The sequence below is a fragment of the Triturus cristatus genome, chromosome 5_2, assembly GCF_964204655.1.
Source record: "Triturus cristatus chromosome 5_2, aTriCri1.1, whole genome shotgun sequence".
NCBI lineage: Eukaryota > Metazoa > Chordata > Amphibia > Caudata > Salamandridae > Triturus > Triturus cristatus.
The window spans coordinates 540,378,803-540,404,366 of record NC_140588.1 but is presented as its reverse complement, the minus strand read 5'-3'; the positions used below and the strand labels follow the sequence as shown (position 1 = coordinate 540,404,366).

The following is a 25,564-nucleotide window of genomic DNA, read 5'->3' as shown; positions in this document are numbered from 1 at the left end:
TCCCTATCTCTGGCTAGCTGTATGCCCAGGTAGCGAAGGTCAGTATCGCACCATTCGAACGGGAAGTCAAGGGCAAATTTAGTGACCGCAGGTGTCAGGGGAAAGAACTGAGATTTCCCCCAGTTAATACCAACTCCGGATAGTCTACCAAAGACAAGTAACTCCAGCAATAAGGGGTTGATGTTGTGCTGGGGATCTCTAATATATAGAGTCACATCATCCGCGTAAAGGGAAACAAAATTTGGCGCAAGCAGCAACAAAAAGCTTTATCCTGATGGTGCTGGCGGAGCTTTGGCGCCAGCGGTTCGATGGCTATGGCGAAGAAGAGTGGGGAAAGTGGGCACCCCTGCTGGGTGCCTCTTGTGATGGAAGACACGGGAGAGAGGTGTCCGTTTATCAGCACCTTAGCAGTGGGTTGTTGGTATAGTAATCTGACCCAGGAAATGAACAGTGGAGGGAAGCCCATTCGTTGTAATACCCCAAAGAGATAGTCTCATTCCACAGAGTCGAACTCCTTCGTGGCTTCCAAAAAAACTGCAGCTAACGGGAAATCAGGTGCTACGTTCTGAAGCAGGGAGAACAAGGTGCGAAGATTATGAGTGGTGGCCCGCCCAGGGTCGAAACCTGACTGGTCGGGTAGAATAAGCTTATCCATCGGGAGGGTTAATCGGTTAGCCAGGACCTTGGCTAACATTTTCGTGTCGCAGTTTACAAGCGACAGCGGTCGGTAGGAGTCGCAGGACTCGGGGGCCTTTCCGGGCTTCAAGAGAGACGTGACCAGTGCTTCCCTCATCGATGGGGGGAGTAAGCCAACTTCCAAGGATTCCTCAAATACTTCCTTAAGGACCGGCGCCATGATGTCAATATAACCTTTGTAGAATTCAGCGGGAATGCCGTCTAGGCCCGGTGCCTTCCCATTTTTTAGCTGCATGATCGCTTCTCTGAGTTAGTCTATCTCAAAAGGGAGGCAAAGAAATTCCCGCTGTGCATCACTCAACCACCCAAGTGCCACATCTTTGAGCAAGTTATCTAGCTCCATGGACCCACGTCGCTGCCATGTATATAGCGCTCTATAATGTGAGGTGAACATGTCAAGTATGTCGGCAGTATCCCGCTGCACTGTCCCCCCAGGCCCCTCGACCTCTAATATGTGAGTAGAGAAGGGAGGGCGCCTAGTTACTTCAGCCAGCGCCTTTCCCGGCCGCTCCCCTTCGCCGTATCTGCGGGCCACCCAGTACCGTCGTCTGAACTTCGCCTCCCGTGCCGCAGTATCCCCATATTCTGACAGTTTCTCCCGAAACTCATTCTGCACCTGACCCGTCTCTACTCTCCCCATCCGTGTTTCTAGCGCCTTCAGATCCGCCTCATATTTCCTGAGTTTTCCTTGTATATCCCTAAGTACGCCAAAGCTTTTGGAGATACATAACCCTCGGATTGTGACCTTGAAGGCCTCCCATATCGTCTCCACACTGTCCACTGATCCGTTGTTTCTCAGGAAAAAATCCTGAATCTCCTTCCCAAGTTCACTCTGAAAGACCGTGTCTAACAGGGCATTAGGCTGCTAGGTCTGGGTTTATCATATCCCGGAGGTAGGAGCGTAAGCTTCACGGGGCAATGATCTGAAAATGTTCTAGAGGGGTGTGCGACGCTGCGAATAACTGGCCCCAAGCCCCTGGACAGCAAACAATAGTCCAAGCTAGCCCATGACCCAGCGTGTGTTGTGAAATGCGTGCCTTCTTTGACTTGCGGGTGTAAGTAGCGCCAGCTATCTATCAGACCTCCCTCAGCCAAGATACCCTGTAGTACCGTCTGAGAGTTGTTGTAATAATGTGCTGCAGTGTTCGATCTATCCAGAGCTGGGTTGAGGGTTACGCTAAAATCTCCGCCCCAAATTATGAAGGTGGACCCTACATTCACAATTTTCCCCCAGACAGTGGAAAAAAAATCCGGAGTGTCGACATTAGGACCATAACATGTTGCTAGCGTGATCGAATCCCTGCCCAATTGTCCCCATGCTATGTCATACCTCCCCTGTGGGTCCGCTATCGTGCCTGCCGGTGCAAACGGCGTCTGTTTTTTTAACTATTATGGCTGTGCTGCGAGCATAAGAGGAGTATGAGGAAAATATCCTACTGTCCGCCCACTTGCTAGCAAACGTGGTTGGGGATTGCGGGTTAGTGTGGGTCTCCTGAAGCAGAGCTATATGAATCTGTTGACAGTCGAGGTAGGCTAATATTTGAATGCATTTTCTCGGGTCCTCTTGTCCCCTGACGTTCGAGGACATTACCTTCAATTGGGTTCTATCCACCATGTCCCCCATACCACCTGGCAGTGTAATATGTGCCGTATTGCAAAGCTGTACATGACAACAATTGAGAAATCAGTGAGTTACTGTACCAAATACAAAGCTGTAGGTTACGTACATCAAAACATTCACTAACCCCAAACCCCCACCCACTGAAGCATCCCAATCATGCCAGTTGTGCTCAACCCTCCCACCTCCCCAATACCCATCAAATAAAACATTACTGTGAACGTCTCTAGTCAATGACCAGAGTGGACCAATCCAGGGGATCTCGTCGGGGTGCCTGCGCTGTCAAGTAAGTCCCTAAACGGACATCGAGGGTGTCTGGCTGTTTATGAGCTTACTGTCCCAGCGGTAGGTAGGTCTCGCCCCCATTGTCATGTGTCCCAGGGATAAAGAGGTACGTGATGCAAGTATTATCTGTGCTGCAGCATTGCAACAACCATAATAACTATCAGCAGCCATGTATCCTGGTTTCCATCAGTCTATGTTTGGAGAGTGCGATCGTGGAGACTCTTCTGGTGTGGCGGTAGCGGCTCTCTGTCTCTTAAGTTGTTTTAGGAATTCTTCGACTTGTTTAAGGTTTTGTATAATATGGATACAATGGTTCTGTCGGGGAAATACAATTGCTTTGGGATGTTCACAATATAAATACATTACATGTATCCATGATTTAGGAAAAGAAAAGAACAACACCCAAGCGAAAGTTTCAATCGATATTTTTAAAGAGGTAATAAATAAGTTAGGCTACAATAATACAATTGAAAGAAATGTGAGGAAGGAGTGACATGTAGAAGTAAATACAAACAATACACTTAATATAACAAATAAAGAAATAGTTGGGAGGGTGCAATTTTTGGCTAAGTCCATATGATTGATCACATACGCCTCCTGTTCATATGTGAATAGATTTTTGAACTGAGACGTTGCGTAGACTCTTAGTGTGCGTCGACGTTTCGACCCTATGTAAGGCACAGAATTGAACAAGCGTCACGGCGGGTCTTCTTCGGGACGGAGGTTTATGTGTAGCCTACGGGGTAAAAAGAACTTCTATAAGGGTGTGTGCTAAATGAGAACAAGTAATTAAACAAATGTTCAATTGGGTAATGTTGCTTACCCTGCGCAAAAGTAATTAATCACTGCGCGTGTGTTATGCTTCTAACTCCAAAAAAGGGTCGATATATATTTGACCTGTGGGATAATAATATCAAAGGTGTAATAGCTATTTACAAGGAAGCGAAAGAATTAGCAACCCATATGTCCAGAACCGGTCAAACTATAGTCTTTAAACAAGAAACGAACATTCCAGCTCAGACCAATAAATCAGGTTTTGTTCAAGTAAAAGGTCAATCAGTATATTTTGAGGCTCCGTATACAGATATAAATTAAGACGTGCCTCAGGAACAATCTTAAATGAGAAGGGGAGATAAGAAATGCTCTCTATGGGCAAACAATTGCCATATTAAGGGTCAGATCGTCTATTACAGTGCTCCGTGCACTAGCATGATTTATAGTTAATTAAACGTACCTCAAGAGAGACACGAGTCATAAAGGTCCTGACACATATCCAAACAGTTAATTATCTCGTGCCAGTCGGGTGAGGGATTTGAAGACAAGCCTGTTTAAAATTATACAGAAAGTCAAGGGCCAAGTAAATAATTGCCGTATTAATGAATCAGATTGTCTATTTCAGAGCTATTTCGTGCCAGTCGGGTGAATTACTGTAACAAAAGTGAGGGATTGCCGTATTAATGGTCAGATTATCGAGCATAAGCATAATCTATAGTTAATTAAACGTACCTCAAGAGAGACACGAGTCGTATATGTCTTTGGCAAGTATCCAAGCAGTTAGTTCTTTCGTGCCAGTCGGGTGATTTACTGTAAAAAAAAGTGAGGCATTTAAAGACGAGTGTGTTAAAATATACAGAAAGTCAAAGGCCAGGGGTTTAGACTCTTACCACGATCTGGTGAATTGACATCTCTCCAGCTCTCAGTGCGAAGCAATACCCTTATAGAAGTTCTTTTTACCCCGTAGGCTACACATACCCCTCCGTCCCGAAGAAGACCCACCGTGACGTTTATTAAATTCTGCGTCTTACATAGGGTCGAAACGTCGACGCACACTAAGAGTCTACGCAACGTCTCAGTTCAAAAATCTAGTCACATATGAACAGGAGGCGTATGTGATCAATCATATGGACTTAGCCAAAAATTGCACCCTCCCAACTATTTCTTTATTTGTTATATTAAGTGTATTGTTTGTATTTACTTCTACATGTCACTCCTTCCTCACATTTCTTTCAATTGTATTATTGTAGCCTAACTTATTTATTACCTCTTTAAAAATATCGATTGAAACTTTCGCTTGGGTGTTGTTCTTTTCTTTTCCTAAATCATGGATACATGTTACATGTAATGTATTTATATTGTGAACATCCCAAAGCAATTGTATTTCCCCGACAGAACCATTGTATCCATATAATACATATACCCAGGTTCTGAGGGACACAGGGTTACCCCATTATTTTTCATAAATGAGGTTTTGTATAAAACATTTGTTTACCTTGGTAGGTGACTCGAAGGTGTGCAGGGTAGAGCAGGGCGTAATCAATTTGGGCCTGTCTTAGTTTTTGTTTAACTGGGAGGAGTTTGCACCGCTCTTCTTGGATATGTGGGGTAAAATCCAGGTAGATGGTGAAGGGCACCCCTTCAAAATGCAGCGGTTTCTGGTCTCTCGCCACCTTTAGGGCCACATTCCTATCCCTATAGTTCAACAGGCGCGCTATGATGGGTCTGGGCGCACTTCCGGGAGGTGGCCGCGGCCCGAGGGATTGGTGGGCCCGTTCGACGACAAAGTGAGGGGAGAGAGATTCCTGCCCCACCACCGCTAGCAGCAACCTCTCGATGTATTTCTCTATTTTGCCCGTGTTGGAGCTTTCCGATATTCCCAGTACGCGAATGTTGTTCCTCCTGCTTCTCGCTTCGATATACTCGTTCTTGGCGGCTATGATCTTGAGCAGCTTGTCCATCTGTATCACAGTTTCGAATGTGGGCCCTGGTATCTTCAGCCTCTGAGATACGCAGTTCAGTGTCCTTTATGCGTCTCGTGTCCGTCAATCTTGTGGGCTATCGCATCCATGCGTGTGCTCAGGGTGTCCACTTTGTCAGCTATGCTCGCGAAGTCCTGTCGCATTTCCTGAAGTATCGCTTTCATGTCTGCCCCTTGCGTGGACTGCGGGTCCTGCGGCAGCCCGTCTGCACCACCGTCCGCCTCCATTGCCTGCTGGCGGGTGCCCCTCTTCGTCTCGAAGGTGGGGCGTGGCTGTCGTGCATCCGGCTTTCCCATCCCAGGGCGCCCAGTGAGGTGGGGAGACTGATGAAGGGGGGATGGCAGCAGGGGGGGCCCCTACAAGGTGTTTCCCTAGAGACGCTGCACAACGCAATCAGCACCGGGAGAGTGCACATTCAACCAGCACTCCAGAATAGGCAGGCCACTACGCCGGTGACAGGGGCAGCGCACCTCGCAGATCCGTCTGTGCGGGTACAGTACAGTGACCCGTAGTAGGGTATCTTCAAGCCACGGGGCTCCCACCACACATCAGCATGCCACCAGCAGTAAGGTGTAGATCGCTACTCCCTCTGCGCAACTGGTACTTGAGGCATCGTAGCACCGATGGGCAGCTTCACACATGTACCAGAGCCTGCAGGGTACACCTTGGTGCTTTCTTCGGAGTGACTTGCGCCCTACGTTCCCCCAAGGTAACAGTCCACACAGGGCGTGCACAAGGCCTCATTGCCGCAATCGGCCGCTCCGCCATCCGTGCGGTGGGCAGAGACAAGAAACCACCACTTTCCGTCACCTAGCAGCAGCGCCGGCAGCACAGACTTGCGGTATGGCTGCTTAGAGCCTCAGCGATTGTCAGGTGCGGGAGTCTATGCGCGTTGATGCAGAGGGCACTCACCGTCCTGCAGCCACCGCCATCTTAGCCCTGCGGCCAATGTGCCTCGTGGGATCCACGGTGTTTGCGTGCGTGACGGCCCCCACGGCAGTTCCACGCCATTCGGGGACACGCCGTGGTCGTACTTCATTCAGCGACAGCAGCTGTGATCCACATCGGAGGCCCGACAACTCGGGACGCTCACTCCCCAGGCTGTTAGGCTTCAGTTTCCGATATCAGGTGGACGAGCCTCGGCGCAGGGACAGGATGGTTACAGGATCTTGCCGCAAGACTGCGGGAGCCTCACACTATGGCGGCATTCCTCTCATGTGCCACCTAGCGCCCCAACACTCGAAAACTTTCAATGAACTCAGGAACCTGCAGTGCTTCCTGAAGGGCGTCAGTGAAGACAGCATGGACACTGATTCGCCCTCTCTGGAGATTCCCTCATCTTCCTGCCTAGAACCACGACAACACGCACAACAGGGCAGGATGCAGGATAGACTTCAAGAAACAGTCTGACTGCGAGAATGTGATCCAGAAAGTTGCTGAACATACCCAAGATTTAACTAGAGACAAATCCAGTTCTCCGCACAAACCCACCTTGGATGGTGGGGACTCCACAGCCAGATGATGCCGACCTGTGGATGGCAGTGGGGACCCAGGACCCAGATGAGTACTGTGTGCACCGTGTGCATCACAAACATTTGTCTTTTTCCCAATACATGGTTACTTGGTAGCCTTTTCAAGTTCCATTACCGCGACCCGGCCCCCCCATATCTCATGGCCATGTCTCCCCCACAATTCATTTTCTTACACTTTAACAGTCTTCGGATTACTGACCCCAGAACTCTTAAACTTCCTGGATCTCCAAGCAATGACTCCGTTCCTGGGGATTGCCACCTTCCAGTCCAATGAAGAAACTGTTGACCTCCAGTAACCCCCCAGAGGGTCCCCGTCCCGTAAATGCCACTCCCCGCCCTATATATATATGCTCTTTCCTTACTGGAAACCACTCACCCACCCATTTGACTCCACTTGCTTACAACCCAGACTTCCTGTCGTAACAAAAACCTACGGTACAGTGCAAAGAACTTTAAAGTGCATGCCAGAGACACTTATTAATTGCTACAGACTTTACACTTTACCAACGTCGGGCAAGCAGAAGGGGGGGAGTTAATTCAAGTTGAAACCAGGTTTTCACAAGCCTCCTCCTGAAGGGGTATCAGGTCTATATAGAACATACGGTATTGTCCCACACCCATCCACCATAATACCATGCAGCGGGGGAGGAAGAGCTAGAATGTGCTCTCTATAACAGAGAGACCACTTGGCAGAAGGCAGAGAAAATCTCAATCTGCATTCAATACAAAGAAAATGCATATCTGATTTTTAGAAGCAGGAGTCCCCCTTCACCCCTTGGAGTTTCGGTGTCCAAAAATATGATACATGCTCACACAGAGGCACACAATGGAAAAGTTCTAGAAAATACAAAACCTTTTAAAACTTGCATGAATGACCATCTAGGGAGGTTGAGGGCTGCACAACATTTACCTGACTTAATAAGGAAAGGGAGACTGCAAGGCATTTCGAGCTGCTCAGTGGGCAGTGAACCCGGAGGAAGACCCAGCTTAACTGGACCCACCGACCTGGAGCCCATCAATAGATGGCCTCTAGTCCTGACTGTGGTAACCCGGGTAACTGAGGAGAGACTGGTACATTACTGTTATAATTTGTAACAGGGCACAGACTAATAGAGTATGCCTGAGGCCCTCCGCATACACCATTTGGTACAGAGGACACAATTTCTCCAAACCTCAAAGAGTTTAAAGATATATCTGATCCCCGCACCAGCACCTTTTGCTTCAATCTGTTTGCTTACATTTTTTTTTCTCCCGTTTTACCTCTTAACCCTTTAACTTCATGTTCATTTAACAATTTGTATTACCTATTATTGAATTTGTATACTGTATTGCAATGGGAAAAATGAATAAAGATATTGTTTAAAAAACACATTACAATGGCAGGCACGTATAAAAACTAAGTTTGCACAGACTGGCCATTGCAAACCTGCAATTTTTAAATGGTGAGCGAGTTAAAATTCTGCTTTCTACAATGATCAGCCAAAGAAAATATCTGTTTTATTTTTATTTTTTACACTAGAGGGGGAGCATGTTAGTGCCATGAAAGGCAAAAACGTTGCCTGGCAACTTACTGTCATCTTGTAAAATATTTGCAAACTGGGAAAAGTGTCAAGCGTGCAAAGCTGAGGAAACATGGAAAGAAAAAGGGCCAAATTAGTGGAAAACATGCAGTTACAGTGGATAACCGAAAAACTATATACGAGGAAAGAAGATTTTTATGGGAGGTCACCTCAAATTCCCCTGGGGATCAATTCCCTATACCAAAGAGGATGCCTACCAAACTAAAATGTTTCACAAAAAATATACTCTTTTTATAAAAGGACTCAAACGTGACAGGCATAAACACACTCCATGCACACAATCAATCATTACCACACTAGATTATCAGTAAGTTAGGTTGCTGGAAGCCTGGGAATTTCCCAGCATCCATTTAAAACACATATTAAAATGCACACAATACTGCTCCAAAATGGTCGCTTACAAAACATTGCATAATGGCGAAAAGCTATAACAATAAACAATGGGGGGGGTCATCTTGGAATGGTAAAACCATTATACACTGTCAAAGATACCACTGAAAGGTGGAACTAGCTGGGGGGCTGCAGAGTTCTCGAAAAAGCTCAATGGAAAAAAAGCAGGAGGACTGAAATGAAAAGTGAACTAAACTGGGAGAAATTGGAAAACTTATGGATCGGCCTACCTGAAGAGCACTAGTTTTCAGGGAGACCTGCCCAATTTAATCTGGCAAAATGCCATCTCTTACAGGGCAATTTGCTTCATGTTGTGTGTTGACTTGGGCATAGGCAGAATATGAATGACACTCAAACAGATTAATAACAGAAGAGTGCTGAGTGTACATGTAAGAAGAACAAGGTACTTGCCTTTAAAAATGCTCTTTGTAGTGGTTACTCTGTCTTACTGCAGATTCTTTAACGTTAGAATATCTGGAACATTTGAACAGCATTTCTCCTGCGTGCCGGTAGGTTGTGCAGTGCGTTGACTTTGTTCTGACCCGGAAGTGATGATGTAGCTGCAAATATGTGTTACCTTTGCACGTTGACATCTGTTTCTTTCTTGACTCTGTCTGTACGGTTGGACTTGGAACCCAACAATAAATAGGTCACAGATGTTAGGGTTCCCAGCTGGTACTTAATCAAAGCCAGCAAATGTCCTCAAATATCTTTCAATAAGGTCCAAGTTCTTCTTGCATGCAAAAATAGTGAAGGATGAATGAACTGCATTTCTAGTGTTGGCTACTATATTTCTGTTAGGCTCAGCTTTCGAAGAAGGTGAGGAATGTTCAGCTAAAAGTACCAAAACAGAGTTTTTCGGGTTTCCTCTAACCCACACAAATTCTTCAGTTATGAAAGTACATCTTACCCAATCTTCGTGCCTGCTTTATTAACTTTGTGGCTCTGGCAGCGGTTCCTTATGCCCTCACACCACTGTCACTCTCTTACACAGATCTGTGATGACCGCTGAAGAGCACTCAAACACAAAGGGTGTGTTAAGTTTCTATTCCTCTGCCACCCAGAAATTGAATATGTATCACAGATCAAGCTACATTTTTATTTATTATGACAAGAATTTAAGTAACCTGTTCCTCGACTACTGTATCCCATCCTTTTTACCAGACAATTCATTCTGAAGGTATTTTGATCTTACCCCAGAATTAGGTCAACGTGAATTTAACTGCCTGCAGTAGTTTGGTGGTATCCTCATACTTATGGTTTTTGTCACACTGTAATACTATCAGATATTACGATTGATGGGGAGTCTAATACACAATCAATTTCAAACAAACAAGTAAAGTTCAATAAAATACAATAAAACACATCACTTTTCGGAAAAGATTCAAAACTCAAGTATTCATACACAATTTTTCCAGACTAATCCGGTTTTCATCCCTTGTGAAAATAGCATAAGGCTCATTTGAGGAATTACAAAATAGCCAACGCATGTTTGCGGTGTAGGTCTCACCACTTTTTCAGGGCAATTTTTCCTGAGTCCTGCTTAAATTAATTACCCATATAGTACATGACAATATAGTTTAAACAATGTTTCCCATCAGTTCTGGTCACCTCACAATAGGATGCTATACATACAACGAAAATCATATTCAGATCATTCGTCACACCCATTGGTCAATTGTAGATCGATTGGTGTGAACACTTGCAGTGTCTTCACATTGTAAGCCTATATGCTATTGCCAATATCTGTGTGGATGGGTGTTTCAGTGTGAAATTTAAGTTGCGAAATAAAAGAAAGTGCTCTTAATATGATGAGAACATATGAATATGATAATGTAGGAAAATCCTTTAGGCATTATCACCACTATTTTTTGGATTGATGCTTCTGGGTTTTAGACTGTGCACAGAGCATCTGCTAACAAAAGCCTAATGCATGGGCTCTGACCCCTAAAACATGTTGAAATTGACTATACTCTTAACTGGCACATTTAACTGACCTGCAAGTCCCTAGTTTATAGTACAAATTGTACCTAGGGCCTGTGAGTTAAATGCCACTAATGGATTGCAGCACATATTGCACTACCAATAAAGTGACAATCCAAAACATGACTGAACACCTGCCACCATTAACCTAGCTGTGCAGGTTAAAACTGCAAATTCAACCCTTTTGATAGGCCTAAACCCTACGTTTAAATGCTACGAAGTCACACCTAAGTAGACCTTATTACACAAAAAAGGCGACGTGAATGGTATTTCAATGTAGGATATGTAAAAGGTAATGAAAAACATGCCCGTAGAGTGACAAGGCCCCAAAAACTACTTTCACTGTAGCAGGGTTAGCTGTTTCATAGGAAAATATTTGGGAGTTAAAATGAAACCTAAACAATGTTATCTTTGCCTCGGAACCAGATAAAGAGCTCACCTATTACAAATTGAATTCACTGGTAAAGTTGGATTTATAACAAACATTTTACTGAAGGTACTTTTAAAAAGTCCCCTTTATCCTGCCTAAAGTCTCTATAAGTCCAATTGCCTGAGCTTAGAAATGTAACCCAGGCTTTCAATAACGCCTTGATAAGGTGTGAACGGACTCTTAGAGCTAAGACAAACGCCTTGGGTGAGGATAGAGGTTGACTTTCTGCAGGCAGGATGACTTGGGGGGGTATGTCCAGCCCCTGGAATAACTTCAAAGGATGCCCACCCAGTCAGTGGCAGATGTAGCTCACACATGGGACTGCCTCTCTGGTGTCCTCCTAGCCAACCAGGCTCCAATCGCAGTGGGAGATGACCCCAGAAATGGTTTTGAAGAACTGCAGATGAGGGATAGCTCATTTCACTAGCCAATTCTCTAGAGAGGGCACAGGAGCTCTGCACAGGGGAAAAAGGTTCTACCATCTTGGTTTTAGGTAGAAAGAGACAATGTCTTTGCAGCGAAGTACACAGAAACAACTTCAAAAGTGAGTAGGGTTACCCCTGGAAACTTACTCCACATTGGTTAAGGAGGTGCCTGGAGTCATCCCATCCACAAACTAGTGAGAGGCACAAATGTGGCATTGCTAGGTATCCTCTTTAGAATACTACTGAAGCTGTGTAAGACAGCATAAGGACTGCACCTGCTGTTGAGACATGTGAGGAGAACCCAATGGGCTGGGCCTCATCCCTCTTGCACCCAGGACAAGGAAGTGGACTCCAAGGGTCAGCTGGCTGAATTCCTATTAAGCTACATGAGCATTAAAGCTGCAGGAAGCTACTTTGTTGGAGAAGCCCAGTTGAACAGTTTCCACTGGACCCGCTCTGGACTCTGTTTGTGCCTTCTGTGGAGTGAGACATAACCACCAAGTTCTGTTCCAGAGTGCCTGAAATCGTGGCTCGTGTCAGACTGTACTACTCCTGCCTAACCCTAAAAGCTGGTAATTAGGAAAGTATTGCTAACCTTTTGCCTGGAGAAGTGTTGTGGGGCCGGGACCAACCCGAGAGCAGATCCACTGACCGTGGGCATGATTTCACCGCAGGTCCTGCTACATTTTTCTCTGCAGCAGCAAATCCGAATCAGCGGGCTCAATACCGATTGGCATCAGTGACATTGAACTCTCTTTGGCTGCAGCCTTGTCCTGCGGAAGAAATCAGTCTTCCAACCTAAGGGCCTGCTTTAGATTTGAACGGACGGCCCGCCATTCTACCATGGAGATGGAGTAATATTTCCCGCCCCCTTGGCGGGGGGCTGCCCGCCAAATTTATAAATGACTGCTAAGCAGCTGGTCATTTATAATGCACTGGGCAGGAACTGTTGTTCCTGTCAAAATATATTGGTATTTGGTACAAGGCTACGTCAGCATAATGCACCCCTGCACCAAACAGTTTTCATTTTTAATTTTCAAAAAGAAAATTCAGAAACTGAATATTATTTTTGAAAATAAAAAATGAAATGCTCCCCTCACCCTGAGAGTCATCTCCCAATGCGGGAGGGGGGCATTATTTGTATTTTACTGTCCCTCACAGCCAGAGTTTGCCTGGTGGTGACAGACAGTAAAACAAATTGCAATATGTCAGCCCATCCTGATTGGATGGGCGGACACAAGCTATTTCTCCGAGGGCCCTTTATCCATCAGGCCATCAGAGAGGTTTGGCTATGGTGGTGATAGACTCATCACTGCTGTAGCCAAACCTAAGTATGCCCATATAAAATTTGGCAGGCGGAGTATTATGTTCACGGTCTACATAATCGGTTGCCATTGCGACGGAGAATACTGACCGCCAGTATGTAAATCAGGCCCTAAGTCTGAAGGTTGAAATTCGAACTTTTCCTGCCTTTGGTGATGGCTCCACCAGGACCTTATCCTTCATCTACCAGTCATTGACAATCTTGACTTTGGATACAGCCTTCAGGCTTGCCCTGCTGAGAACTCTACCTTTTTGATGATTTTTTAAGATCAAAGGTAACTCTTTGGCAGCGATCAGCCTGAAATTCGTATCAGACCTACGAACCATCACGGCCGGTCTCAAACCTTACCTTTGCCAGAGACTAGCATGACCAGTAGCCATTTTGTGCTTTTTGATATTTTTATATAATACTTTAACATTTTTTATCTCTGGTTCTCTTTCTGGAGTTTTGTTATGTTGCTGTCACTTTGTTCATTAACCCCTTCGATGCTCATGACGGAGCGGTTCCATCATGAGCATCGGTTGGGCTGTGCTCATGAGGGAACAGCTCCGTCATGAGCACAACCCCTGGGGGAAACGCTGGCGCTTCCCCACTGGGGCATTTATCTTGCCCCCACAGAGGTGGATGGCAGCGGGAGAGATTCCGCTGCCACCCCCGACCCGCCCCACGCTTCCTCATGACGTCAGCACGCACAGCACACGCCGACGTAATCAGGAAGCGCTGGGACGCCTGGGAGCCATTTGCTTCCAGGCGTCCCAGCAGGAGGAGGTAAGTTTTGCTGTCCGGTGGGGCCACGGGGGGGGATTTTTTCACGTATTGAGGCATCGGGGGAGAGGAAAGAGTATTTCCTCTCCCCTGATGTCTCAATGCTGGGCATTCCTGCTCCACGATCGCGCACAGCGTCGCGATCGTGCTGCAGGAATGCCCCCACTAGGCACCAGGGATGCTTTTTTTTATTAAAAGGAAATGACCCCTTGGGCAAGGGTCGCTTCCTTAAGGGGGCAATTATGTGAAAGGCCTGATCGCCTCGGTTTTTTGGCGTTTCTGGTCCCGGGGCGGGGGGGGGGGGGGGGGGGGGCAGAAAAGCCCACTAGAGCCAGGGATTTTCATTTTTTTTAAACTGAAGCGACCCCTTGGGGAAGGGTTGCTTCCAGCCCTTAGATTTAAAAAAAATGTGTACTCTGCCCCCCCTGGCTCCTATTTTTTGCCTTTTTGCCTCCAGGGGGGGGGGGGGGGGGCAGAATACCCCACTAGACACGAGGGAGTCCTTTTTTAGCTATAGGAAGTGACCCCTTGGGCAAGGGTCGCTTCCTTGCGGGGCACATTTTTAAGAAGTCTTTTCTGCCCCCCCGGGGACTGTTTTTGGTGTTTCTGGCCCCAGGGGGGGCAGAAAAGCCCACTAGAGCCAGAGATTTTTTATTTATAAAAACGGAAGCGACCCCTTGGGGAAGGGTCGCTTCCAGGCCCCTAATTTCTTTAAAATGTGTACTCTGCCCCCCTCCCCCGGGGGTAGATCAGCCTGTGTATTTGGCTTTTCTGCCCCCAGGGGTTGGCAGAAAACCCCACTAGACACCCATGACGTATTTGAAATTAAATGGAAGCGACCCCTTGGACAAGGGTCGCTCCCAGGGGGCAGATGTTTTTTTCAAATTTGGTTATTGTTATTTCAGCACCTCCTGTGAACAGATCTGCCCCTTTTTTTGTGGCCTTTTTGCCCTAGGCGGGAGAGGGGGCAGAAACCCCTACTAGGCACCAGGGATTTATTTATTTTGCTAGGGGAGCATATTTTTGTCTGCTGTTTTCTACCCCGCCCTCAGACAAGCTCACCCGATCCCTTGGGAAAGTCCACCCCCATTTTTGCACAGCCCTATTAGTAGGCTCATCTGGCAGATTGATCAATTGGGTAGTGACAGTGTGTTATAATGTTAATTCTTTTATTTTTTGTGAATTTCAATTATAATGCTTTTTTCTCCCTTTTTGTTCTAGTTGAAAGCTTTTCACTTTAGACCGTTCCAGGTTGCGGTTTCGTTACTTTTGGTTCTGCTGTTTGTGTAGTTGCTTGTGTTTGGTAAGAGACTTTTTTTTGTACAATGTAAATCTTTTTCATTTCTCTGCATGAATGTGTTTTTTGCAAATGATGTAAGAATTGCAGTATGTTTGGCTTCTGTTTTTTGAGTATCAAAAACTTTTTGCATTTGTGCTTGATGTGTATGTTGTTCTTTTGTGAGTAATTGGTTTTGTTTTTTTTCTTTCTAGTGGGATATCAATCAATCAATCAATAAAAACTTTATTTCGGTTTTGTTAAAACAAACCATAAAAGTACACACAAGTACGACACAATAAGAGTAAATATTGGGAATAAGTTCATCATTAGGATACATCAGTGCTGAGTTAGCAGGAATTTTAGGCGGTACATACTTATAAATCCAGGCATTTTCTATATTTAACAGCCGACTTTAAAAACTCTAATACAAAAAAAATACTATCACTACATAGTAGTTGTAAATACATCATGGCAGGTCTGATCTGATAAAAATCAAGTTTCTTTAAAAGCGGGACCAGATAGCGTTTGAGGGGAAATTCGTAAAATTTACATAAAAACATAAAATGCAGCATGTCCTGCGGAGACTTTCCGTCGCAGCCGCAGGATGCTGCTTCTTTATTAAAAAACGAAATATATGGTCTGACAAGCAAATGATTAAATAAATTCATCCGAAATCTAGTTAATAAAAATTTCTCATGAGAAGACAGAGATCCCATTAGGTAAGGCTCAGTGTGTGGTGTTGTTTTTAACATAAGAAAAGTCCTGACGCTTGATTTCTGTGCCTCCTTAGCTTCCCTCATCATTTTCCTGTCCATCATGAAGGCTATTTTTGTTGCCTCCGCATCCCCCTTAATAATACATTCGGTAGTTTCGAATAGCTCACCCCGCCCTAAGCTTAAAAAACCTTTCCCGATATAATTCAGCCAGGGTACAGCAGATGAGTTATCCATAGACAAGCAATCTTTTAAGATCATGTGCGTTAGGGGGATATCTGGGTTTAACCATAGTTTTAACCAGCAAATCAATAGTCGCAGGGAAAATATATCATTGATATACTGTACCCCCAACTCCTCATGAACAGTGGGATATCATTTTTGCGGTCTCTCTGCAGAGTAGGTGCTGGTGAGTGTAGCAGTCTCTTGCAAGTGAATCGTATAGTTTGAGTATATTGATCTTTGTGATAAAGGCACACATTTTTTTTACTTACTTATTTTGCACAGTGTTGGTTGTTGACTTGTTTGTGCAGTTTCCTTTCTTAGTAAGGATAATGGCTAGCCGAGGATTACTGCTCAGCAGGTTGTTGGTATGCTTTTTGAGACTTTTTCTGACCATGGTCCAGAGACTGACTCTGATTCGGAGGCAGAGGTGGGAGGGGAAGATTCAGGCAGCGAGTTTTCTCTCCACATGGCATCATCGGATGATGAAGCTACTCTTTTTGCGGATGAAGTGCCATTGTTAAGAGGAGGACATTGATGTGCCTATAGTGCGGCAAGAGGCATCTGGGCTACAGCCTGGGGCTGCAAGGCTTCCCGTTGGTGTAGTGTGGCAAGAGGCATTTGGGCTGCAGCCTGGGGCTGCAAGGCTTCCCGTTGGTGTAGTGCGGCAAGAGGGATCTGGGGCTGCAAGGCTTCCCGTTGGTATAGTGCGGCAAGAGGCATCTGGACTGCAGCCTGGGGCTGCAAGGCTTCCCGTTGAAAGTACTGACGTCTGGGTTTCCCCAAGGATGGTGCAGCCAGCATAGCCAGACATTACATGTGTTCCAGGGTGTGGAGTGAATACTAAAAACTTTTTATCGATAAATTGTTTTCAGTTGTTTATGGATGATGTATTTTTGGGAGAGATTGTTGAGCAGACTAATTTGTATGCTGAACAGTTTTTGAGGGACAACAGTGCCAGCCTTAAGCCCCACTCGAGAGCTGCCCAGTGGACTCCCACAAATCTGGATGAGATGAAGAAGTTCTTGAGTTTAACTTTTTTGATGGGCTTGCTAAGGAAGCCATCAATGTCTTCATATTGGTCTACTAGTCCCTTGATGGCAGCTGCTATATTTCCGGCAGTCATGTGTCGTGATCAGTATGTGCTTCTGCTGATGATGCATTTTGTCGATAATGGTTCAGCGTTGCCACGAGATCACCCTGATTGTGACCGTCTTTTTAAGATTCGGCCTGTCCTTGAACACTCCGTTGATCGATTTTCTGAGATCTATGCTCCAGGGAAAGAAATAGCAGTGGATGAGTCTTTGGTGTTGTTCAAGGGCCGCTTGGTTTTAAGACAATACATTCCTAGTAAGAGGGCACGCTATGGAATTAAGCTGTATATGCTGTGAGACAGTAGGAATGGATAGGTCTCTAATTTCAGGGAGTACACCGGTAAGGAATCCAGGATTAACCCCCCTGGCTGTCCGTCCACTTTTGGAGTGACTGAGAAAATTGTGTGGGAACTTGGTAGACAATTTTTTAACAAAGGCCACCTTTTATATGTAGATAACTTCTACACTGGTGTGCGGTTGTTCAGGGAATTGGCCAAAAGTGGACACTGTTGCTTGTGGCACAATCCGCTCTAACCGTAAAGGTTTCCCAAAAAAACTTGTTTGTCAAAAGCTTGTGCGGGGACAGTGCGTTGCTTTGGGGGGAGCTTCTAGCTGTGAAGTTTTCAGACAGGACAGATGTCTACATGCTGACTACCCTCAATGATGAAAGCACTTCACCTGTGATTGTTTGGGGTCAGGTTGCTGAAGTGCGCAAACCTGTGTGTATTTTAGACTATAATAGGCGCATGGGTGGTGTTGCCAGAGAAGATCAGAGGTTGGAACCTTATGCTGCTCTTCGTAAGGCTTACATTTGGTACACGAAGTTGGCTATCCATCTTTTCCACTTGGCAACCTTTAATGCTTTTGTTGTGTTCCAGGTTTCTTGTCCTGAGTCAAAGATGACTTTTGCTAAGTTTCAGGAGTCTGTAATAGGCAGCCTTGTTTTAGTGGAACAGGCTAGTGTTCCTAGAGTTGGAGTGGTGGAGGATGTTGCTAGATTGAAAGATCGCCACTATCCTGATCACATTCCTCCCACACCCTCAAAAGACTTTCCCAGTAGGAGATGTAGAGTCTGTTGGCGAAGAGGTACGTGGAAGGAGACTCGTATGTACTGCCCGAATGTTCTTCTAATCCTGGGCTGTGTGTGCCTGCTTGTGTTAGAATGTACCACACTCAAAAGAATTTTTGGGAGCATCCATGATTGGTAAAGTGACATGCCTAGCCTCTATTGTTTCATTTATTTTTTTATCAGTTTCAAGGTTTGTATTTGTGTAGTCTATTTAGTTTTAATTTTTGTGTTAGTAGATTTGTATCTATTTGCAATTTGTTTGCGTTTTCTTATTTATATAAAAAAAAATCCTAAATGTGTTGGCGGTGTTCGCGGACTGGCGCTTGGCTGGCGGTGTGGTGTGCGTGGACTGGCGCTTGGCTGGCGGTATGCATGGACTGGCGCTTAGCTGGCGGTGTGGTGTACATGGCCTGGCGCATGGCTGGCGGTATGCGTGGACTGGCGTTTGGCTGGCAGTGTGGTGTGCATGGCCTGGCGCTTGGCTGGTGGTTTGCGCGGACTGACGTATGGCTGACAGTGTGGTGTGCGTAGACTGGCGCTTGGCTGGCGGTGTGCGTGGACTGGCGCTTGGCTGGCGGTGTGTTTTTGTACTGGCACTTGGCTGCGGTGTGTCTGGACTGGTGCTTGGCTGGTGGTGTGCGTGGACTGGCGCTTGGCTGGAGGTGTGCGAGTAGTGACTAGTTGCTGGTCACTACAGACACTGCTAGCCAAACGCCACTCAACGCAATCTGTGAGCTGGAGTGGTTGCTGTGTCAGGAATGTGGGCGTGTGAAAGTGATGGGCCCTTGAATGGCGCTGTCTGCTGGTGTGAGTGTTGTAATGTGCTGGGCCCGCGGCTGGTGTTGTGAATGGTTTTGTATGTGTCCCACGTATGAAAGCTGTATGAATGGCCTGTAAAGAGGTTGGTGCCTTGTTGTGGCTTTACAGCTCACAAGCTGCGAGTCAATGGTTCAGTTTCTTGTCCTTTCAATTAACAGTGCATTTCATTTTTGTGAAATCTCTGGTTAATACAACTGTATATACTGAACCATCACTCACCCTCGTGCCAAATTCAACCAGTATGCATGTGTGCTTGAAGAATTGGTGGTTGTGCATAAAAATGTGTCTTTTCTGTTTTTGTCAAGCAGGGTGTACCTTGTCCCTTTTTGTGAATGTTGTGATGTGTTGGTTTTGTGCCTGGTGGTGTAAATGGTCTTGTGTGTATCATGTATGAAAGGTGTGTGAATGGCCTGTAAAGCGGTTGGTGCCTTGAAGTGGCTTTACAGCTCACGAGCTGCGAGTCACTTATTCAGTTTTTTGTCCATTCAATTATTGACAGTGCATTTCATTTTTGTGAAATCTCTTGTTAATACAATTTTATATACTGAACCATAACTCGCCCTCGTGCCAAATCCAACCAGTAGGTGCGTGTGCTTGAGGAAAAGATGGCTGTGCAGTAATCTTCGTCTGTTTTGTCTCTCTGCCAAGCTGTACATTTTATTTAAAAATAACCTAACAACTGCAGTTTTTGTCGTAAACTAAACACCCATGGGAGTGCATGGTGATGTCTCTCTTGTGGATCCCAACAAGTTATCTTACCCACAATGTCCTGCAAACCCCAAAATGTGACTGACATTTTCCTTGCATTATTGTGCCCAAATTTTCACACGCGGAAAGTTACGACAAATTTCCAACCCCCCTGCATTTCTCCAAGTATCCCAATAGAAATGGTACCTCACTTGTATGGGTGGACCAAGTAACCGTGACAGGCAAGGGCCCAAAACGTAGTGAGGCGACATCAAAATTGCCTATCTCAAAACCACCTGGTTTTGCAAGGGGGTCACCTGGGTTTTTGGCCCCGTGCTCGGCGGCCATCTAGGGAATCCTACCAAACCCACACATTTCTGAAAACTAGACACCCGGGGGCTTCCAGGGAGGTATGGCTTGCGTGGATCTCCCAACGTTTCCTTACCCAGAATCCCCTGCAAACCTCAATTTTAGCTGAAAAAAACCACTTTTTTCACACATTTTGGGGTGGGAAAGTTGTGGCATCACCGGGCTCACACAAATTTCCCACCACCCAGCGTTCCCTCCAAGTCTCCCGATAAAAATGGTGCCTCACTTGTGTGGGAGGCCCAAGTACCCGCGAGGCCCAAGGGCCCCAAACATTTTTTGATAGGCAATGTTGATGTCGCCTCACCACATAGTGATTTTTTCAGCTAAAATTGAAGTTTGCAGGGAATTCTGGGTAAGGAAACGTTGGGGGATCCACGTAAGCCATACACCTCCCTGGAAGCCCCCGGGTGCCTAGTTTTCAGAAATGTGTGGGTTTGGTAGGTTTCCCTCGGTGCCGGCAGAGCTAGGGTTCACAAACTACTGCTAGGCACTTTGCCAAAAAAGGGTAATTTTTCACTGCGAAATTGAGGTGTGACCACATATCGTTTTGCGCCGTTTCCTGTCACGGGCACTAGGCCAACCCGCACAAGTGAGATGTGGGGAAAATGTGTTTTTTTTTTACAATATTTTAGGTTTGCAAGGGATTCTGTGTAACAGAACCTGGTGGGAGGCAGCTAAGTCACACCATCCTGGATTTCCCCGGGTGTCTAATTTACGAAAATGTATAGGTTTGCTAGGTTTGCCTAGGTGCTGGCAGACCTATGGTTCAAAAACTACAGCTAGGCACTTTGCCAAAAAAGGATCATTTTTCACTGCAACATTGAGGTGTGACCACATTGCGTTTTGCGCCGTTTTCGGTCACGGGCACTAGGCCAACCCGCACAAGTGAGGTACCAATTTTCTCGTAAGACTTTGGGGAACGCGGGTGGGTGGAAATTTGTGGATCCACGCAGATTCCAGAACTTTCCACCACAGAAATGTGGGGAAAATGTGTTTCTTTTCACAATTTTTTAGGTGTGCAAGGGATTCTGGGTAACAGACCCTAGTGGGAGGCAGTCAAGTCACCCCATCCTGGATTCCCCTGGGTGTCTAGTATTCATAAATGTATAGGTTTGCTAGTTTTCCCTAGGTGCCGGCAGAGCTAGTGTTAAAAAAACTACAGTTAGACACGTCGCAGAAAAAGGGTAAATTTTCATTGTGAAAATGTGGTGTGTTCACGTTGGGTTTTGAGCCATTTCCTGTCGTGGGCACTATGCCTACCCACACAAGTGAGGTACCATTTTTATTTTTATTTTAGACTTAGGGTAATTCAGATTTGTAAAGCAACTGTTATTACCTATTGATTTTTGATGCATTTCTGCCTTCCAAATGAAAGACATTGTGTAAAAAAAAAGTCATTTTGAAAAATGACCGATAATTCTCATGCTAGTATGAGTATTCCCAATTTCGAAAATGTGCAAATATGTTCTGTTTCAAAACTCTATAATTTGTTCCCATTTCAGAAATACATAGGTGTCTTTCATACCGATTTTTCCATGTATACATTTCCCCACAATAATTGTTATATACCCGAACATAATAAAAAAACATTGCAAATTGCTGCTCAGTTTTTGATTCTGGGTCCGTCGGGTTCTTGGTGAACCTTCGAGTCCTATATATCCCACAACCAGGAAGGTCCAGCGGATGTAACGGTATATTGCTTTCAAAGAGCTGTCATAATTAGAAGAAGTTACAGGTGAAAACGTTGACACAAAAGGCTGTTTTTTTCAACTAATTTTCAATTTTTCCAATATTTAACTGTTATTTTCTATAAAGAAACCTTGATGGATCTACACAAATGACCCCTTGCTGAATTCAGAATGTTGCCTACTTTTACCAAAATGTATAGCTTTCCAGGATCCATTATTGCTTTCACACCCATTTCTACCATTAACTGGAAGGAGGTTGAAAGGACAAAAATAGCAAAAATAGCCTATGTCCCAGAACAATGCCAAAACTGTGTAAATAATGTTGGTTTTCTGACAAAAGTCTGTCATTCCCTAAAAGCTGGGAAAACTGTGATTTCAACCCCACAAACCCTTTTTTGATACCATTTGCAGAGATAAACCCAGACGCTTTCATTTGCAGCCCGTTTCCCCCATTTTTCACAAAAAAACATTTTGTTGTATTTTGGCTAATTTCTGGGACCCCTCCAAGTGAATCCACAAACCCTGGATACCAGAATCCCCCTGATGTTGGAAGAAAAGGACGCAAATTTGGCATGGATACCTTATGTGGTCAAACAGTTACAGGGGCACAAGCGTGCACTACCCAAAATAGCCCAAAAAAGGCTTAGTGTGGGGGTGAGAAAGGCCTAGCAGCGAAGGGGTTAAAATATTCTCTATTGTTATAAATTGGAGTGGGATTTTTTTGTATTGTGTTATCAACATTTTTCCTGTTTGGGTACTTCTAAATCCTTTACACATTTTCTTATGTTAAGCGAGTCAGCTCTGTTGCACAGGTGCTAGGGGTTGAGCTCCGATTTAAACTATTGAACCCTTTTTACTAAACCTTACAGAACAGTGACATTATTATTGTGGTGGACTCCCATGTCTTGGCATGTGCCGTACGCTGTTTTCCCCAAGGGAAGAAAACAGGATTAGTCTGTTGATCTTCTGTGGCACAAATCTTTTATGACCAATGATGTGTGAAAAACTGCACTGGAATAATTGAGTTTGGGATTGTTTTACTAAATGATGCTATTTATGTGTTATATTGTATTTTTTATTCAATTATTGGTATAATAAAATGTGAAAATCATGTTATATTGTATAACACTTTCCTTATTTTATTTCAAGTTGATTGTGTATTAGATTCCCTATAATTCGTAATACTTTAGAGTTTTACGGTAAGACAAAAAGCAATGCAGTACGCCAGTCTTTTAGGGATATCTAAGCAGGTGGGTTGGAGGTCTTAGAAATCTTGGTAGGAGCATGAAGTATGGCATTTTTGGCTGCTTAAAGCAGTCCTCTCAGGTATCCCCCAATTACTTCCCAACTTTGACAATGCAGACTGCCCAGCACACATACTACAGCCACAAACTGTTCTTATCAATATGCAAAACCATCCAGAATAAATTGAGAGTTGTACTTCCTTGCATGTGACGCATACAGTGGACATGTAAATGCCCCAGTGCAACCAAGGCCTTGCTCCCATCTAAATTGGAAAACAAGGTTTTGGTTGAGTTGCTCCGATGTTCTTTTGCAATAGCTGATGGAAGTTTAGGCAGAGGGTTAATTAGGTGGATACGCAGTTGTGTTGGGCCCTGTAAGCAGTGGTCAGGACCTTGAACTGGCCAGTGGAGTTCCCCGAGGTGGGGTTGATGTGGTTTCGTCTAGGGAGATCCAGGACGAGTCTAACTGCAGCGTTCTGTATGGTTCCTAGTCTTTGGTGAGTTAAACTCCCTGCTAAGAGAACGTTGCTGTAGTCCAGTCAACTGGAGATGAGGGACTGGGTGATGGTGCGTCTTGAGCTTTGGGGTAGCTATTTGAATATCTTATAAAGCATGCAGAGGACGAAGTAGCAGTTGACGCAAGTCGTAATGGGTAGCTTGCAGTCCAGAGTGATGCCTAGGTTTGTAGTGTGGTCAGTGGGGGTAGGAGTAGATCCGACTTCTGAGGGCCACCAGGATGCGTCCCATGGGAAGCTGTTACCGAAAATCAGTACATCTGTCTTTTCTGCGTTAAGCTTTAGGCAGTTATCTTTCATCCACCTGGCAACCTCTGTCATGCAGTTGGTCTTGGTGTTGGTGGTGTCTTCGGCGACAGAAAGGATGGAATGTGTGTTGTCAGCATAGGATATGATGTTCAGTCCATGGGTTTTGGTAGTTGTTGGCCAGAAATATCATATACATATTAAAGAGGGCGGGGATTGGCGAGGATCCTTGGGGTACTCCACAGATTATTTCCTTCGGGTCGGCGGTGAAGGGGCAAATGGGCGAAGGCAGAGATTTTGCATTCTTCCGGTCAAGAAAAAGGCAATCCATCTGAGAGCCGCTCCTTGGATGCCTATGCGGTGCAGCCTTGTGATAAGTATGCAGTAGAAGACCGTATCAAAAGCTGTTGAGAGGTCTAGGAGGATCAGAGCCGCAGTCTCTCCTTGGTCGAGTAGGGCTCGGATGTCATCGGTATCTGGAATGAGGACTTCCTCTTTGCTGTGGTTGAAATTTGGATTGGGAGGAGTCGATTAGGAGGTTCTGTTCAGGCTGTGAGGAGAGTTGTTGGATAATGGCTTGGTCTAATACTTAGGCAGGGAACAGGTTGATCGGTCGATAGTTGTTGAGTTCACTGGAGGCTCCAGATGGTTTCTTTAGTAGGGCGTGGACTTCTGCGCGTTTCCTGTCCTCCGGAAAGGTGGCAACGGGAATTGAGGTGGTGAACAAGGTGGTAAGTACATGGCTGATGCTGGTTTTGCCTAGGTTGATGATGCGGTGAGGGCATTGATCGATTGGGGCTGCTGAGTAGAGTGAGTTCATGATGGAGGTAGTGTCCTGTGGGGCGAGCTGGCTCCATTCGGTTAGTCGGTTAACTGTGGTGGTAGCGGGGTCATTGTGTTTCTTGAAGAAATCGGTGGCCTTGGGCTGGGGCTTGAAGTTCTGTAGATGTTGGCAATCTGGTCATGAAATAAGTTTGCAAGGTTGTCGCAGAGTTCCTTTGAGGGGGCAATGTTGTTTGTTGCTGGTTGGAGAACTCTGGCAATGTTGAAGAGTTCTTTGCGATAATTGGATCTTGATTTGATGCTTGACGCTAAGGCTTTCTTCTTTGATTCTCTCAACTGTCTCTGATAGAGGTTGAGGGATGTACTGAAGGTGGTCTTGCTGGTCGTATCCTTACTAGTGCGCCATCTCCTTTCCAGTTGTGTGTTTCTGAGGTCTTCAGTGTACTAGCTAGCCTGCTTGGTGAACCTTCTGTGGGTGTTGATGCAGATGGGAGCGACGCTGTCAGAAAAGTTGGAGATCCAACTGTTGAAGTTTCTGACGTTCTGGTCTAGGTTGTTGGAGGAGATGGGGTGGGTGGTGTTGAGGTATTGATCCATGTGTACTTTGAGAGTTTGGTCCAGCTACGGGGGGGAGGGGGTGTAGGGTAAACTGGGGGCAGAAGTCTGTGAGCTGGTGATGTTGAAGTGGATGATTAAGGGGTCGGCCCAGGTGAGTTCCAAGGTGTGGCTGTACTGGATGCAGTCGCTGTAGGTGAAGATGGGGTCTAGATTGTTGCCTGCGGTGTGCGTGGGGTCTTGGCCGATTTGGGTGAATCTGATGTTGTTCATGCGGTTGATGTGTTGATGTCATTGTGGTTGTCGAGATGGAAGTTAAAGTAGACGAGGAAAATGTAGTTCACCTTAAACAATTTAACAGCCAAGCAACTCCCCCTAAATGTCTTACAGCAGCGGTGTGTTCCTCAACCGTACAATAATTATTTCAACTGTAGTGCCAGATTATACTTAGATCGGTATGGCATCACCTCCTCTGCTCATACATTTCAGAAGGACTC

General features: G+C 45.5%; 1 protein-coding gene across 1 annotated transcript in view; it reads right to left on the bottom strand.

Annotated features, from left to right (window-relative positions):
• The window catches only part of FBXL2 (F-box and leucine rich repeat protein 2), a 393,398-nt gene that overhangs the window by 70,651 nt on the left and 297,183 nt on the right, over positions 1 to 25,564 (bottom strand). The gene's annotated exons all lie outside the window — the stretch shown is intronic.